The 18,498-nt window shown below is 37.8% G+C and overlaps 1 pseudogene; it reads right to left on the bottom strand.

Moving 5' to 3' along the window:
- Nucleotides 1-3,739: 3,739 nt before the first annotated feature.
- Nucleotides 3,740-18,498, bottom strand: part of LOC132664994 (sterol-4-alpha-carboxylate 3-dehydrogenase, decarboxylating-like) — a 31,007-nt pseudogene continuing 16,248 nt past the window's right edge.

Here is an 18,498-nt window from a genome sequence, read left to right as displayed (position 1 = left end):
TCCTACTTCTTGATATTAACATTGTCAGTTGAATTTTCAAATATTTTTATCTTTGAGAAAGCTTTTGGGTATTTCCTTCTAGTGGGCTTGTGGATGTGTTGATTTGCAATATGAATTTTTGTATCTATACTTCTAAATTGCTTTCCAAAAATAGACATTTCCATCTCTAAAAATGACAATACCTATTCTGTCATAGCTTCACTAACATAAGATCTTATAAAATATTTTGTCTGGTATCATTTTGGCAGTTTGGAAAATGGGCATTGTTGCTGTTTGATAGCATATATTTTTTTGTGTGTGTATGTGTGTGAATGATCTGACCGTTTCTAAATTTATTCCCATCTTGTTTTCATTTTTTGTGAAATTGTTATTCATATAATTTGCATTTTCTTTAAATGAGATTTAAGAAATATTGATTAGTAAGAATAGTTTAATAATAGATTAGTCCTATGACTCTAGCTCTCCTTTTGTATAGGCAAGAGTTGTCAACATTGCAAAACTATACATAATTTTCTACATTAGAATAATTTTTTACTGAAATATGCTCATATTCAAAATATCTCCTTACATGAAATGACCATAAAAAATAAGAAATAAACATGTGAATTCAGGAGAACAGGGAGAATGGTACTAGGTAATTAAAACAGAATGCTAAAAAATAAAATGACAGAGAGGCACTTGGGTGGCTCAGTCAGTTAAGCATCCGACTTCAGCTTAGGTCATGATCTTGTGGTTTTTGAGTTGGAGCACCACGTTGCGCTCTCTGCTGACGGCTCAGAGCCTAGAGCCTGCTTCGGATTCTGTGTCTCCCTCTCTTTCTCTGCCCCTTCCCTACTCATACTCGCGCACGTGCTCGCTCTCTCTCTCTCTCTCTCTCAAAAATAAACATTAAAAGAAGTTAAAAAAATAAAATGAGAGATCAAGAGATTAGGATACAAAGCCCAGGAGTAGCCTATATTTATCATAATATTGGATAAATGTGTCATTTGGAGTCAATAGGGATATTATGGGCTGTTTTTATTTTATTTTATTTTATTTTATTTTATTTTGTTTCATTTTGTTTTGCTTCATTTCATTTTACTTTATTTTATATTTTATTACATCTAAACTAGTTAACATATAGTGTAGTCGTTTCAGAAGTAGAATTTAGTGATTCATCATTTACATACAACACCCAGTGCTCATCCCAAGTGCCCTCTGTAGTGCCCATCATTCATTTAGCCCATTCCCTACACAGCACCCCTCCAGTAACCCTCTGTTCTCTGTATTTAAGAGTTGCTTATGATTTGCTTCCCTCTCTGTTTTTGTCTTATTTTCCTTCCCTTCCCCTATGTTCATCTGTTGTGTTTCTTAGATTCCACATATGAGTAAAATCATATGACATTTATCTTTCTCTGACTGGCTTAATTCACTTAGCAAATACACTCTAATTCCATCCACGTTGTTGCAAATGGCAAGACTTCATTCTTTATGATTGCTGAGTAATATTCCATTGCACATATATACCACATCTTCTTTATCTTCATCAGTCGTTGGACATTTGGGCTCTTTCCATAATTTGGCTATTGTTGATAGCACCATTATAAACATTGGGGTGCATGTGGTCCTTTGAATCAGAATTTTTGTATCCTTTGTATAAATACCTAGTAGTGTAATTGCTGGATCATAGCATAGCTCTATTTTTAATTTTTTGAAGAACGTCCATACTATTCTCCAGAGTGACTGCACCATTTTGCATTCCCACCAGCAGTGAAAAAGTTCCCCTTTTCCCGCATCCTTGCCAACATCTGTTGTTTCCTGAGTTGTTAATTTTAGCCATTCTGACAGGTGTAAAGTGACATCTCATTGAGGTTTTGGTTTGTATTTCCCTGATGATGAATGATGTTGAGCATCTTTTAATGTGTCTGTTAGCCATCTGGATGTCTTCCTTAGAAAAGTGTCTGTTCATGTCTTTGGCCCATTTCTTCACTGGATTATGTGTTTTTTGGGTGTTGAGTTTCATAAGTTTGTTTTATAGCTTTTGGATACTAACCCTATCTGCTATGTCATTTGCAAATATCTTCTCCAGTTTATGGACAATTAAATAACAGATTAAAAGCTATAACCCAAATATGTTGCTACTTGCATCAGAATTAACTCCGTATCAATTTACATGTATAAGTAAACAATAGAAATGCTAGAAGAAAACATAATTTAGTTTCCCATTTTTTGAGTGCTGGTTATCATTTTAAAGATACTATACTGGGGCGCCTGGGTGGCGCAGTCGGTTAAGCGTCCGACTTCAGCCAGGTCACGATCTCGCGGTCCGTGAGTTCGAGCCCCGCGTCAGGCTCTGGGCTGATGGCTCGGAGCCTGGAGCCTGTTTCCGATTCTGTGTCTCCCTCTCTCTCTGCCCCTCCCCCGTTCATGCTCTGTCTCTCTCTGTCCCAAAAAAAAAAAAAAAAAAAAAAAAAACGTTGAAAAAAGAAAAAATAAAGATACTATAAAACAAAAAATTCCTACAGAAAGAATATATGACAATAAAATAGACATGCCATTACCGAAACACATCAGAAAATGAGAAAGAGAAAACAAACTCCAAAAATATTTGTAACGCATAAACAATATTTAAAGAACATATAGAAATGAATTTGCTAAAATAGCAAATGGAGTCATCATTTTAATAAAATCATTTTTATTTTTTTGAACATTGCATTTTGATTAGTCTTGGAAAAAACCACATTCTGAAAGCAGATCATCACCAGAAAATAGAGAACACTACATTTTATGTAATTTACCTTTTGGAAATTGGCCTGAAGGGTTCTGTGAGCATGAGCTGTAGAGAAACAGCCCTTTCTGCATCATCTCATGGAGTTTCTGCTTAAACTCCAAGCATATGAAGGAGGTTCTTCTCTCTGACCTTTTCAATGGCTTACAGTCAACCAGCCCCACGTCCCATGTCAGAAGAGGAGCTATACAGCTAAAATGGCAGGCCACTGGGGCAGGCTACAATCTTGCAATGAAAAAGGACAATGGGGCTCCACTGATAAACAGAGATGTGTCTGTGAGAGAATGCTTTATGAAAAAACAATGCAGGCAAGCACACCAGCTGTACGTGAGAGGGAACTTGGAAGCATGGAAGGAGGTGAACAACCAGCAGTCTTTTCCTTCTGGAGATTGGTGGTGGTGGTGGTGTGGCTATAATTACTGAGACTTTTTCAAACTTTTTGCTCTAAATTCTGCATCTATTTGAAATGTACATTTGAAGTGTTTGTAACTTCTGATTTTTTTTCTAAGATATTTGTAATATGTGTTTCTTTGAACTAGGCTTCTCCTCTAGTGTGGGTTTCCTTGGAAGTAAATTTAGTTTCCCATCATTAATCAGCAAATGAGTTGTTTATTTCCTATAGCTTCCTTGATTAAATGCAAGGACATTGGAATGATGAGTATCCCAGGAGAGAGGAGGAGTGGGAGAGAAGGAAGGAGGGAGAGAAAAAGTGAGGAAGGAAGGAGAAAACACAAAATAGTAGAATATGAAGTTGTTTGCTTTAAGAAATTCAAATCCAAGCCTACAAAAGGAGAAATGTCTGCTGTTTTCTCCCACTTTGTGGTCATGGAAGAGCTGAGTCGGCTTTCATCTAACTGGCAGGAGGAGACCTAAGCTCAGAAGAAACTCACGTGAAGAGGGTTAGTTTGTTGGTCCACAGGGGAAAGTTAGCAGCCAGGGAATGCACTGAGAGGGTCCAGACAATGGGGTGCTTCACTCAACCTTACGCAAGTTGTGAAAGTTCTGCATGGTCCTTCCTATGGCTTCATCCATGGTGACAAGTGGCCGGTGGCCCATGACCTTTTTGGCTCTCACAGCTGTAATAGTGGAATGCACTGGCCAATGAGACTGGCATTGGTATGAAAGTGGGCTGGAGCTGGATGACAGGACTGATCGCCATCACCAGGAGGGAAAGCAGGGGGGCCAGGTAGCAGGCCACCCAGTAGGGGATGTGGTACTTGGGGCCTTATAGTTGAGGCCTGTCAGGATGTGGGACGGGAATGTCCAGAAAGAGGTGACTTCATGGTTGATGATGTGAAGTGCCTTCTCACTAAGCCACATCTCAGGAGAGGTACTCTGCAGCCAAGATATGTCTGTGCACTGGGTTCTCCACAAAAGTGAGGTCCACCAAGTTCTCTCCGTTTCCAATCACAAACTTCACCTTGCCTTTCCCAGCCATCTTGATGAGGATGGGGACCAACTGGGGGTCTCTTGGCCTGAAAATGCCATGACGGCAGGTGGCCATGGCTAAGAAATGCCTCTCAGGATTGTTGATGCCCAGGACTGCTCTCTCCTGTAAGATTTGGTCTCTGTGTAGTGGTCTGTGGGTTTCATGGGACAAGGGAGATCTTCAGTTCCATTTTTGATGTTGACACCCTCAAAGATGACACTGGTACTTCTGGTTAAAATGAGTTTTGAACCCCAGCCTCTGTGCAAGTTTCAATGGCGTTTTTTGTGCCAACGCAATTCACTCTATAAAAGAGTTTTTGTTGTTACTGGTTGGTGGGGGTGACACACAGTGGACAACTGTCCTATACCTTTAAGAGTTGGGTACAGATCCTATTAGCTACAGGGGTCGCCCAGAAAGAACTGCACCCAGGGATTGTGAAACCCTTGCTGCATATCAAATACATTGATAGAGTAGCTGGCTAGAAACTGCTCCACCGCGTGCTGCCCCAGGAATCCAGAGCCTACTATCACTGTGCATTTACTGGCCCTTCAAATAATGGTTATTCACTTCTCAGTCTCCCACCCATGGGAGCTCCTCTGGTCAGCCTCAGAGTGCTTTAAGCTTGCACCCAAAGACCTCCAGGTGCCAGTGCCACCCTTTACTCTGATGCAGTCATTTTGATGTCAAGGACCTTATTTTTCCATAAACAATTACCTTGGTAATTAATTCTATTTTTCCAGAATAGAAATGTCTTTATTATCTTGTTCTTCTGACATTGAACCTAATGAACCTTCATTGTGAGCTATTAAATAAAATTTCTAAATAAAAATTTTAATGAAGAAGATTATAATTACCCACAATCCAGGAGTAATGGTTTTCAATATATTTGCAGAATGTCTTTCTAGTTTCTGTCGTTTTTCTCTTTCTCCACTTCTTTTCCTGCCCCATCCCTTTCTCTTTCCCTCCTCTTCACCTTCTAAAACAAAAATAACCTTCATATGTTGCATTTTTTTAGGACTTTCATTTTTCACTTACTATAGTTTGAACACATCCAAAAGCCAACTACATAATCATTTTTAATTTCCACAGAGTATTTTTTTATTGTATGTATCTAGACTATGTATCTAAATACTGTTGATGACTATTTAAGCTAATGTTATTTTGCACTACTCTAAACAACTCAGCTGTACAAATCCTTGCACCCTTTCCTTATAATATGTCTGATTATTTAGGTTAAATTTTCAGAAGTGACATTTATAGGTCAAAGTATCCACACATTAAATACCATGATGCCTATTGTTAAACTGCCCTCCAAAATGTTGCACCTGGCATTGGGGTGCTATCATTTTTACTATCATTTTTATTATGTCTTTTTGTTTTTTATTATCAATTTTTAATTTGCCAATCTTATTTTCAGAAAAAACTAATTTAATTTGTGCTTATTGAATGGCTAGTGAAGTTGTATATTACTCATATTTTAATGACTATATTTTTAAAATGATCTCATAATTATGTCTTACACATTCTCATTATCTATTTTCTCCCCTCTTTCTCTGTCTCTCTTTTTAATTTTATATTTCTCTATTTGGCTTAAAAGATTTATTACAATAATCTTTTGTCCTATGCACACAATAATTTTCTCTATTTGAAGTCTACTTTTCAATTACTTATTTTATTATATAACCTAAAATATTTCTCTTAATGATATCTGTATTGGTTTCATGTTTTAGAAAATTCACCCTTCACCATGATTTAAGAAATGGTGTAACCTAAAACATTCTTCTAGAGCCCTAAACCATAATACATGTAGTTTAAGTCAGATGCCTGGACAGAATTCCCTCTCTTGGGAGCACTTGTCTTTACTAGTATCTTTTTCCTTCCCAAATGTAATTTACCTATTATCCTTTAAATGGAACAAGTAGATCATATAACAAATATGATGGCAAAATAATTAGTGAATTTCCAATGCATTTGGAAATATTGAGTAAGATATAGGGAGGCATTAGTTTTATAGCTTTCTTCCTTCTACCCTTCCTTCCTTCCTTCCTTCCCTCCTTCCTTCCTTCCTTCCTGTATGTTTATTGAGTGCCAATTTAATGCCATAGGCCCAATTCAAGATTTCAGAGTTATAACAAAGACAGGTAAATTGAATAAAAGACTAGACTAGATTTTTTCAAAGACAACCTAAGAGAATCATGGAAAGCTCACAAAAAGAAAGACGTATGTAGTATGAACACAGTTCCAGGCTATGAGTCAAATGTGCTCAATGGTGACATTTTTGTTTTTCAGTAGAAATCTTCCCATTCAATTTGATGAGAGAAAACATAATATTTCTTAGTCAATTCATATAAAATTAGTCAATTTGGGATTTGAAAAAAATGAATTTAGGTTCTTCCTCAATTTTGCACTTTTGGGGGAGACATTTTTCCTGGATGTACCAAAAATATCATCATATCTGAAGGAGTGGGAGGCACCCAGTCACTGCTATTGACATCTTTCCCATTAGCTTGTGCTGAGAGACCTCTCATCTGATTCATTCTCCACGGCCACCAACGCATGTCTTTGTAACCACTGCAAATCTTTTTCAGCCAACCAGCTTCGGGTGTCGCACCTGGACACTCCCAGCCAAGGAGCATAGAAGGGTCAGAGGGACTGCGTGCTCCTTATGTCCTATCAGAGCATGTGAGGACTCTCCTGACACTGCCTCAGATTGCTTCCTGACATGCAAGAAACATGTCTCCTCCTGAAGCATCAGTGAGATCAATCTACCCCTCATGTGTGCATATATGGTGAACTTAACATTAGGTAGGGCAAGATTCAGTGCTCCTTCAATGACTCACTCTCTGACTCTTCTGACTTCTTCCCAACTTGCAGTTTCAAGTGTCTGGAGATGTCACTTACTGATCAATTATTTATTCATTCTATGCCTCTATTGATAGCAAGAACTTGGCTTTTGATGCTGTAAGGATCTAGCTTCTTGTGACTTAAAAAGCTAAATAATCTGCCAAAAGTTTGATTTTTAAACTTTTTATACCAAAGCTAAACATTCATTATTTCTATCTTCATTTCTGCAGTTATGATGGTTACCTAAAAGAGACCAGCCTGCCCAAGCCTGATCTTTTTCTGGTTCTTTTTATTCTGTTTCACTCTTTTTCTCTGTTTACTCTCTTTTTACTTCACACACACACACACACACACACACACACACACACATTATAAATGGACAAACTAAATCATATATAGTATCCTCCCTCAAAGATCTTAGGCTTGATAACAGGAAGAGCTTAGGTAACACTTAAGTGTTGTGTAAAATCTTTCACTATAAAGAGATACCAAGAGTAAAGAATTTATAAAATTTAATACGCTTTATACTCATTTTCAAGATTAACATATCTTGGGGAGATATTTACAGCGAATTCCTTATATGTTTTGCTTGTTATTTATACTCACAGTTATTTATACTCACAAAATTTTAATTCTGTAAAACATGCCTTGTAAAATTTTGCTTCATTAGTCATTAAGTGGGAAAGAAAGGTCAACCAAAGAATGAAACATAGTGTTCCAGCCTCTAGACATGAAAAAATGGGAAGGAAGGACTAAAATCTTTTTAGGAAGGGCGTTTTCTTTATCTTTTTATATTTTTCCTATTCTCTTTCGTCATCCTGCTTTCACATCTCCTGCAATTAAGCATCAGCAAATTAAATATACTCAACCAGTTTGCAGTTCTGCCCTTTGAAGATGCTCTTAGTAAGATTTTTTCTGTGTATACAAATGTACTAAAATTAATAAATACAGAATATATAAAAAAGTATAGGATGAATTGTTGTCAACTTGTCCAGTTTATATAGAAATGTACCTTTTTTTGTTGCACTTAATGATTGATTTTCTAGGTTAATGTAACTGTAGGTGATAAAATGCCAGAGAGGTTAGTATTGGATCACATTTGAGATTTTTTTTTTGGTATTTACCCACAAAATATTTATTGAGCACCCACTATGTGCCAGGTAAGTGCTTGGGATACTTCAATGAACAAAAGGCACACAAATTTCTACAAATCCTGGTCTTCCTCAAGCTTACATTCTAAGGGAGACAGACAATCAGTATCAACAACCAGTCAATTCTATGTAATTGGAGGGGATAAGTCCTATCAAAAGAGCAGAGCAGGGTAAAGGGGGACAGAAATTCAGAAGTGGAAAGAAGGTTGAAATTTAATATGAATATGCAAAACATATTTGCAATTATATATACAGCATATGCAATTGCATACATAGTATATGCAATTGTACACACACACATGCACATATATATCTATGTATACATACATGAAACAAGCAAATGTTTTTGCCATCTTTTCTTAGGAAGGATCACATTTGAGTTTAAATGTTAGAATTAGATTTAAGTCCACCACCTCCTGTTACTGCTTTATCCCAAATCCAGTTGTGTTGTTTCAACCCTAAATTCTCCATTTGATCCAATATCCTACAGCGCTCACACTAAATATTTTAATATCAGTGCTTCCTTAAAAGTCTTGGACAATCAGTAAGAATCTCATTGTAGGAGAAACACGCAGGAGGTTAAGCCTTGGGTTCCTCCTTCCTGTAATTTATGGTAGTGTAATCGTGGTGAAGTAATCAGCTCACTGCAATTTGCTATTTCAAAGCTATTAATGTTACCCACACCTATAATGAAAAAGTCAAGAATTTTTATTTGAAGTATACTTAAGTGTCTTGGAAAGAATAATTGATTAGTATGTTCATCCCAAATAGAATATCTACAACTTTTTAAAATATTCTCTTTTTGAATCATTGAAATGTTGCTAAGAAAACATAGGAACAGCTATTGAGTACAGTATTAAATTTAGAGCAAGTTCATACAAAAGTGGTGATTTAGACATGACTTTTGGCATAATTATTACTGAAAAATTCTATAAAGCAAATAGTACAGAATAACTTTAAATATATAAGTCCTGAAAATGCAATTACCCACTGAAAAAGGTGCAAATTAGAGCTTCTGTGTATGTTACTCTTTCTTTTGGGATATGGTAGCGATTCTACAATCCTATGTGACATGGCTTCTTACTTGCCTATTTGGTTTTATCTTAGCACTCTATTTTTTATTCCTTTAACCCTAGAAATTTAGAGGCAAAGCCTTATAATATATATTTACAGCATATGCATGCAAAAATGCTTTTCAAAGAGTATGCTTTTGAGATTTTTTAATGGAAAAGAAGCTGCAGGTAACTTATTAATTTATTCATCAAGTATTCATTTTACATGTTTATTGAGCTCCTAACTTGTTCTATGGGTTCTGGGTAAGGTGATAGGGTGTCATTTTGACATAGGTAGAACATCTTAGTATTGGAGTAATAAGTGAAGAATTACTAGGTAAAATGAAAGTTAACTTTTATTGTGTTCCCAGCTTTTTAAAAAACTTCCCTGCCTTTATTTGGAGATATGGAAAGGGAGAGAACATTTTAGCAGAGCTGTAGAGATCAATATTATTTATTTTTGGAAAATAGTGAACCCTGTCTCAATGGAACATGTATGTTTTATCTTGAAATCTCTTATTGCCATTTCCATACATTCCAGAGAGTTGTTCAGACTGACAGCTGGGGTATCTGGGAAAATGGCTAACTTACACATATCATCTCCCCAATCAATTCTGCGAAACTCTGTTCTTTATACATTTGCCTATTGTAGGCACATGTTTTAAATTAAAAGTAAAAGTAATGATATTTTCACCAGAAAGATGTACATAAGTGGCAGCAAATAATCTAAATAAATGGCGTGAGAAGACTTGCCAGGAGGAACTCCCTTGAAGAGATGAATATTGAGTTTGTCATTAACAGAGAGAAGAAAAAAGATGCCGCAGAATTGCCTATGAACCAGCACAGCAATAACAATTTCTAGCTCCTTATGTGTGCTCATATGGACGTCACACCTACCTCTAGAAGAGCTACTATCCTGTTTTCATCACATTCATTCTAAATGCTTATGTTCCCCTCCTAGTCTACAGGAAAGAAGCCTACAGGGAAGGAAGCATGCTCTACTCATTTTCAAAAAATGAAGGCATAGATGAACAAATGATTGTATATGTGTGATTAGTTTGCTAAAGAGAGAAGAAAATCTGACCTTGACAACCATTTATAGTGATGGCTTCTTTGAAACAAAGCTGGCTTAGGTGGATGTGTCAGATTTATATCCTGGAAAGTCAACTGAGAGATGGAATTTGTTGAGAAGGGTGATTTTTAGGGGCAGCCCTTGGGATCCACAGTTGTGAAAGAAAGGCACTCAGGCAGGAGCGGGAAGAAGGAGATGTTGAGAAAGCAATTGCAATCATAGCCTCTGCCAAACCCATGGAGAGAGCTCTGGAGCTAGAATGACCTTTCAGCTTTATAGGCCAACTTGATCAGGACTCTGTATGCCTTCGTTGATGAGCCATTGGGTGTTGGGAAGCCTGGGAAGGGGGAGTAACCTCTGCAGTGACTCTGTGCAATAAGGCAATCTCTGATGTTCCTGGAAGTTGAGAGCTATCTACTGTCAGCACTCTGTAACTGGGGCAACTTCAATGATGTACTCCTTCATCGGTAGGGATCTGGGCGGTGTATTACAGTGTTGATTGCAGTGGGATGAAACTAGATTATAACGACTATGGCAAGTCAGAAAGAAGGATTATCAATGGTGAACAGGTGTCTTTTTTTTTAAGGCATAATAGCACCATAAAGTTCATTCCATTACTAGTATGCTGGACGCACAGGACTGGGTGGAGAGATCAAAGCTGAGGGAGTTAGTTTAGAAAAGTGTTTGAGTGATTCTGTCGTGAGGCAATGAGGGCTGAGGCCCTGGTAAAGCTAAAAACCATGGAGATAACCTGAATTGAAACTAGTGCCTGAATGAATTGAGGGGTTGGAGAGGTCCGCCCCAGAAACTTTTGAGCTTCTATGTTTCAGACACTCTGTGTATATTTTGCACTTAATATGAGGTACACATTATTATAATGTTATTATATAGCACAACAAATAGATACTTTGAGAGTTTAGATGCATTGTCTGCGTCTTTCTGGACTGGGAGGAAGACTAGATTTGTCTGACTGTAGAGACTGTACATTTTTACACCTAATCACTGATAGGATAGAGCATACATTTCATCTTTGAAGTGCAGATTGGCTAGAGGATGTGGAAATATGATGATAAAAGAAAATGACATGTGAAATCAAGCCCCGTGTCGAGCTCTGCAATGAGCGTGGAACTTGCATAAGATTCTCTATCTCCCTCTCTCTCTGCCCCTCCCTAACTTGTGCACACACACACTCTCTCAAAATAAATAAAAAACATTTAAAAAAAGAAAATGAAAGGCAAATATTCTGATTTGCATTAGTGAGGAATGAGGATTTCTAAAAAGATACAAAAGTTTATCAGGTAAGAGAATAACACCCTCATTATGCACTGGAACTATGCTTTAAAGAAAATATACTTAAGTCTTTATGAAAACTCTGTGGGACAGATATTATTATAATCTTCATTCTACACGTAAGGAAACTGGATCTTAGGAAAATCAAATAAACTGCTTGACCTCAAGCAGTTAGTTAATGGTGGAACTAGATGTTTTTACATCAAGATTGCCTGACTTTAAAGCCACCAAACATCATTATCTTATTAAAATTTGCCTCCTTATCAACAGGGCGTATTTTTCTGTTAAGTCATTTAAACAATTGCTAATCTACATCCTCCCCTTTTGAATATTCACCAGTAACGTTGCTAATCTTGCTTTTTAAAAATTTGTGTCTGGCTAATTATTTTATGAAATGGGCACCTTTAAAGTCGCCACCAAATCTTCATATAGGATATAAATGTATGTTTAAGTTGCTTATATTCAGTCAGATTGAGACGTTCTGTGTTAGCTGTCTAGGGTAGCCATGACAGAGTACCTACCACGGACTGGGTGGCTCAAAACAATAGAAATTTATTTTCTACTAGTTCTAGGAGCTGGAAGTCTCAAGTCAAGATGTTGGTAGAACGATGCTGGCTCTGAAATATATAAAGGAATCATCCCTTGCCTCTTTCTAGCTTCTGGTGGTTTGCTGGCAATCCTGGATGTTTCTTGGCTTATCCGTGTGTCACTCCAGTCCTCTGTTTCACATGGTCTTCTCTCTGTGTCTCCATCTTCAAGGGGCCATCTTATATGTACAACAGTGATGTTATACTGAAGGCCCACTCTACTCCAGCATGACTTCATCTCAATTAGTTACATCTGCAATAACTTTTTCTTTCTTTCTTTCTTTCTTTCTTTCTTTCTTTCTTTCTTCCTTCCTTTTGAGAGACAGAGAGAGAGAATGTGTGTACACAAGCAAGGGACGGGCAGAGAGAGAGAATCCAAAGCAGGCTTCAGGCTCTGAGCTGTCAGCACAGAGCCTGATGTGGGCTTGAACTCACAAGCTGTGAAATCATGAGCTGAGTCAAAGTCAGATGATCAACCAACTGAGCCACCCAGGTGCCCCCCCTCCGCCCCATAAATTTACATTCTTAAGTACTGGGGAATATGACTTCAATATATCCTTTTGGGGAACACACAGTTCAGCTTATAATACTTGCATACACAAAAGCAACCTGTGTGATCAAAATAATTTTGTTTTGTACCATGTTCGTAAAAAAAAAAAAAAAAAAAAAACAGATGAAGATTTGCTAGGCATATTCCATTATAGCATTCTTTAACTATTTAATCTATCTGTACAAATTAGAATCGGATAGATAGCAAATTATTCCTAATGGACCAGAATCTAACACTTTATCTCTTCTTGTATGGAATTCCAACTGATATTATTGAGTGTGCTCTTGTGGGGAGCAAACAACTTTACTGATATTACTTATGATTTTGTTATTCCCTGTGGGTTGCATTTTCTTTTTGCTCATTTAGATAAGTTCCCCTGGAACACAGAGTTGAAACTTGTAGGGTAGGCTTGGGGAATTTGTTCTTCCTAAAGTGCTTTATTCTAATTATATTTTTTATTACTCATATTGTAAATGAGACAGGCTGAAGAGGCATTGCCATACTAATTTTTTTTCAGCTTTTGTCATCTGAATTACTCTCCTTCCATATGCATCTAATTATAAGAGTTTCTTAGATGTAGATATCAAAGAATTTTAATATTTAATTTGCCCCTAGGAATATGATGAGCAAGGTCTTATGTTTATTAAATTGATCTTAGGGCAGGCAGCCCTAAAGTCAGATGCTATGATGCATGATTTGTATTTAGATATCATTAAACCCACGTATAAATTATGTGATTATTTCATACGTCTGTAACATGGAAATTAGACCTCTAACTTGTCAAACGTAATTATCTATTTCTGGGTTTCAGCCTTATTTACCTTTCTGCACATCTTACAACTTCTTCTCTCAAACTCTTTTATTTCTGGTGCCCACCATATACTCACTTGTACTTTATACACTTTAGCATCCTCTTCTGCCTTGTCATCTACTGTCTACCCCAATGAATTTGTATTTATTATAACATACAATCTTTTTATCCTTATGATTTTGTACGTACTGCAAAATTGTTGCATATCCATATACCAGTGTTGCCCAAATCTACTTCTCTAGCTTTGATATCACCAAGTCTTTGACCTCAGTTGTCTCCTGGATATACCCTGGATGTTTATATGTATTTTTGAGTATAAAATGCATCATATTCATTATCTTTTCTGCAAAACTACTTTAGTAGTAAAGTAGGTATCATTGCTTCCTCAGATGGCATTGTTTCCATGTAATTTTGCAAATCCTCCCCCAAAACACAAAGTATATTTGCCCCCTTGGATTCTGGGCTAGCTAATAAAGTAACTTGGTGTGGCCAATGAGAGGCTAAAAGCAAGAGATTTTTCAGCATGTAAGGACTGAAATGTGCTTGAACATATGCTTTGGTACTTTTATTATTTCCGTGAGAATACCATTCCTGGCTAGCTTGCTGGTCCAACGAGGTTGTGAGAATCATGTAGAAAAGCCACTCCAGGGACCTTTGTCTGAAGTAGCACTACCCAAACTCAGTAGTTCCACTGACGTGTGAGTGAATTCAACTGGCAAAAGTAGAGGGAACCTGGTAAGATGTGTGAGAAGTAAATTATTGTTTTGGTATCTCGCTGATTTTTGTGGTTGTTATAAAGCAAAAGTCATCTGATGCAAAAAGTGGTACTTGAAGTGGAATGCTGATAAAAAAACTAAAATATGGGGCACTGATTTTAAGCCTGGATGGCAAGAGAAAGAAGCTGATATAGGAGGCTTAGAAAATGGTAGCCCATATGATGCTGTCATGAAATGTTTGTAAAAACTGCCCTTTTTGATTCTTGGGAAGACTGATATCACATGTAATAATTTGTAGATTTGGATAAGATGGACTCCAGGCAGAGTGCAGAATGAGAGATCTAACTTCATTTAGGTGGATGTAATCAGGTAATGAAAGTGAGACATGAGCTCAGTAAAGGACTGTCCAGTTAGTAAACAGAATGAAGGGGCAATAGAGAGTTTCCACAATGCACTGGTTTATAAAACTCTTTAAAATTCTTTAGGCTCTCTAACCCTGCAAACCAGTAAAATATTATCAAATTAAGATAGATGCAGTTTGGGGGCAAAGAAAAAATCAAGGGCCTTTAAGATGTAGCTTAGGGATGTAGACCCTAAGGAGTAGTCCCCCTGTGCTTTCCTAAACTATTTAAAAGATTTAGGGTGATACTTAGTATGTCTTGCAGAGAATAAAAGGGCCTCTAGAAAGCATAGCCCCGCAGATTCCTAATGGGCCATACTACTCAAAGCACCCAAAGGTCTGTGGCCTTAGAAATACGGTTCATGGAAACAGAATACATGATAAAACCCACACGTTTGTTCTTTTGTAAATGTAGTTGACTGGGATCAAGTAAATAAAACCCCTGGATTTGGGGATGCTTGGCTACAGTACCACTAGCCAGGGCTAAAAAGGACTGAAGCTGTTTAATATCTAAAATAACTTTTGGGTTCCCAATTTTGTAGGCAGAAATTAGTCAAAGGAAAGAGGGCACATCCTTTAACAACCTCTTTAGAACTGGAGAAAGATGATGACAAAAGACTAATCCCCTTAAGTGGCGGAGAACCACTCCCAGGAAGCAGAACTGGGACCTAATCAAAGAACATTTTTGACTTCCAGAGGACAGAGGCATGGAAACACTTGCATAGCAGGAATTCTGAGTTGCCAAGGAGTAGTGACTTCTGTGCACTTTTTTTTCCTTCAAATGAGAGTGTGTTTTAGAGAGTTCTCTGGTTTCTATTCCCAAAACTATGTGATGTATGCATGAGGTCAAAAAATTTAGTTGTATGTTTTCTTCTCTCTCTCTCTCTTTAAATTTATAGGTCTCTAAATCAAGAGAATACATGTTTAGACTTGATATACTTTACCAGATCCAAGAATTTAAGCCTGATACTATGATTCGTTAAGACTTTCAAGGATTTTTGGATAGAGTGGGGATGAGTTTTGTTTTGTTTTGTTTTGTTTTTGCATGTGGGATAAGTGTGTGTTATTAGGGCTGAAAGGACATCTCTCAGGTATACTTTGAGGAAGAGGCAGAGAACATTTGTTAGGCATCTTCAAGTTCTGAAGGTAGCATATTGTGTACTTGAGAGTATTACTCCAACTAATTTACCCAGTGACATGGAAGGCTGAGAACTAGCTTCCAGTATGGCTCTGAGGCAGATCCAAAGTGTGTTGAAAGGAGCTCTGTCTCTTGAGTCACAGATATAGGAAGCTTTTTTGTATGTGTGGTGGGAAAAGATGTCATGCAAGCTGTAATAGAAAAGTTATAACAAATACTTTTGTGTTTCTAGAGAAAGTCCCCATGCCATCTGTAGCACCACTCATAAAGCATAAAGCATTCTGTTGTTTTGTTAAGAACTAATATTGATGAACTGTGTAACCATGAGACATCAAGCATCTATGCCATCAGAGATAGCCATCATGGGTAAAATGAATCAAATCATAAATTTAGGTAGGCTCAGTAGCAATCCCCTGTTAGATAAAAGTGATATGTCTAGGATAAGCATGATCAATGTCAAAGGCACAAGAAGATGGGGTGCCTGGGTGGCTCAGTTGGTTGAGTGTCCAACTCCTGATTTCGGACCAGGTTCTGATCTCACAGTTCGTGAGTTCAAGCCCCACATCAGGGTCCGTGCTGACAGTGCAGTGCCTGCTTGGGATTCTCTCTCTCAGCCTCTCTCTCTGTCCCTCCTCCACTAGTCTGTGTGCATGCATGCTCTCTTTTTCACAAAATAAATAAATAAGCTTAAACAAAAAAAGGTACAAGAAGTTGCATTAGCAGATGGGCCAGGCCTTAACTATAGTCATCCACCACAGTTACATGCTGCTTATCTGCCTATCTTCATCTTACACCTATGCCAAAATGGAGTGAGTTCTCTTATAACAAGCTGACAGAAATGGGAAAAAAGTCAAGGCTGGTTCATAGATATGTCAGTTTGGTTGTTGGGGCTATCTGAAAATGGAATGCTGATGCACAGTACTCATACTTAGAAGTGGCTCTGAACGATGATTCAGAAGGAGAATCTGTACAAAAGTTTCCACACTATGCACGTAGTCATCAACATGGTGGAGCAAGAGATGTGCCTAAAGCAAGAATGTAGACAGATTAGTCAGGGGACTGGAAGATAAAGTTTGGAAGATAAGGGTAAGGAAGGCTGTGAAGAGGTGTGTGGATGGACAGATAGGAGTGGGTACAAAGTGTGTAAGGTTTTTTTTTTTTTTTTCTTTTTTTTTTAATATATGAAATTTACTGTCAAATTGGTTTCCATACAACACCCAGTGCTCATCCCAAAAGGTGCCCTCCTCAACACCCATCACCCACCCTGCCCTCCCTCCCACCCCCCATCAACCCTCAGTTTGTTCTCAGTTTTTAACAGTCTCTTATGCTTTGTAAGGTTTTTGTATCACTCATATAAATGAGTGCCTTGTAGAATTGATCCACCTTTACCAATAGAAGAAGCACTAAATAACCAAGTAGATAAAATTACACCACACAGAGTAGTTAGCTATTGGCAAACCATTGCTGGCAAATTAAACAAATGGATGCAATAACCATGATGACAGGGACGAGGGCTATACATAAACCCGAAAGCCTGGATCACCTCATGAAGACTGCTACTCATCGCTGCTGACTATCCCAACTGCCAGCAACAGAGACCAATGGCAAGCCCCTGATACGGCACCATCTTAAGAAGGCCAATTTGGTGGCCATATATTCTCTTGAACCCCTTCTACCCTGAAAGCAATTCCTCTTTAAAAAAAAAAAAACACGTTTATTTATTTATTTTGAGACAAATAGAGCACCAGCAGGAGAGGGGCAGAGACAGAGAAAGGGTGAGACAGAATCCCAAGCAGACCCCACACCCACAACGCAGAGCCCCACAGGGGGCTCCATCCCACAAACTGTGAGATCATGACCTGAGCCGAGACCAAGAGCCGGATGCTTAAGCGACAGAGCCACCTAGGCACCCCTGAAATCAATTGCTCTTGATTGAGATTCATACATTGTCTTAGTCTGTTTGGGATGCTATAGTAAAATAAAAAAGACTGGGTAATTTTTAAACAATAGGACTTTATTTCTCACAGTTCTGGAAATTGGAAGTCCAAGATTGGGATGACAGTATGGTCAGGTACTGGTGACGGTCCTCTTCTGTGCTGTAGACTGTGACTTCTTGCTGTGTCCTCATATGGGAAAGGATTGAGCTAGGTCTCTGGGACCTCTTCTATAAGGTCACTAATTCCATTCATGATGGCTTTAAGGACCTAAGCACTTCTCAAAGGCCCCACCTTCTAATACCATCACGTTGATATTTCAACATATGAATTTGGGGGAACACGAACATTTATAAAACACATTCCAAGTATGCATTTTCCTTTGCTTCCTGAACTTTGAGGACTTACAAAGACTTTCAGCCATTGACACTGAATGCTTCACAACATCATCTCAAACTAAGGCATCCACTTCTTAGCAAAGAGGCACAGCAATGGGCAGAAGAGCGTGGGTTCCACACTGGTCTATCACATACCACACTCTGAAGTTGCCAACCTGATAAAACAGTTGAATGGTCTTTTCAATATTCTGCTGATGTGCCAGTTTGAGACATTACCCTAAAAGAAAGGATATTGTCTTTCAGGATGAAGTATACACTCTAAATAAATAAGCAATGGTAAACTATTGAGTTCAGGAACCAAAGTGTGGAAAGTAGTTGAGCAGTAATTTTTAAAGAAAACCTACAAATAAGTAAAAAAA

The sequence above is a fragment of the Panthera onca genome, chromosome D3 (assembly GCF_046562875.1).
Source record: "Panthera onca isolate mPanOnc1 chromosome D3, mPanOnc1 haplotype 2, whole genome shotgun sequence".
NCBI classification, from domain to species: Eukaryota; Metazoa; Chordata; class Mammalia; order Carnivora; family Felidae; genus Panthera; species Panthera onca.
This window is presented reverse-complemented; position numbering and strand designations above follow the sequence as displayed.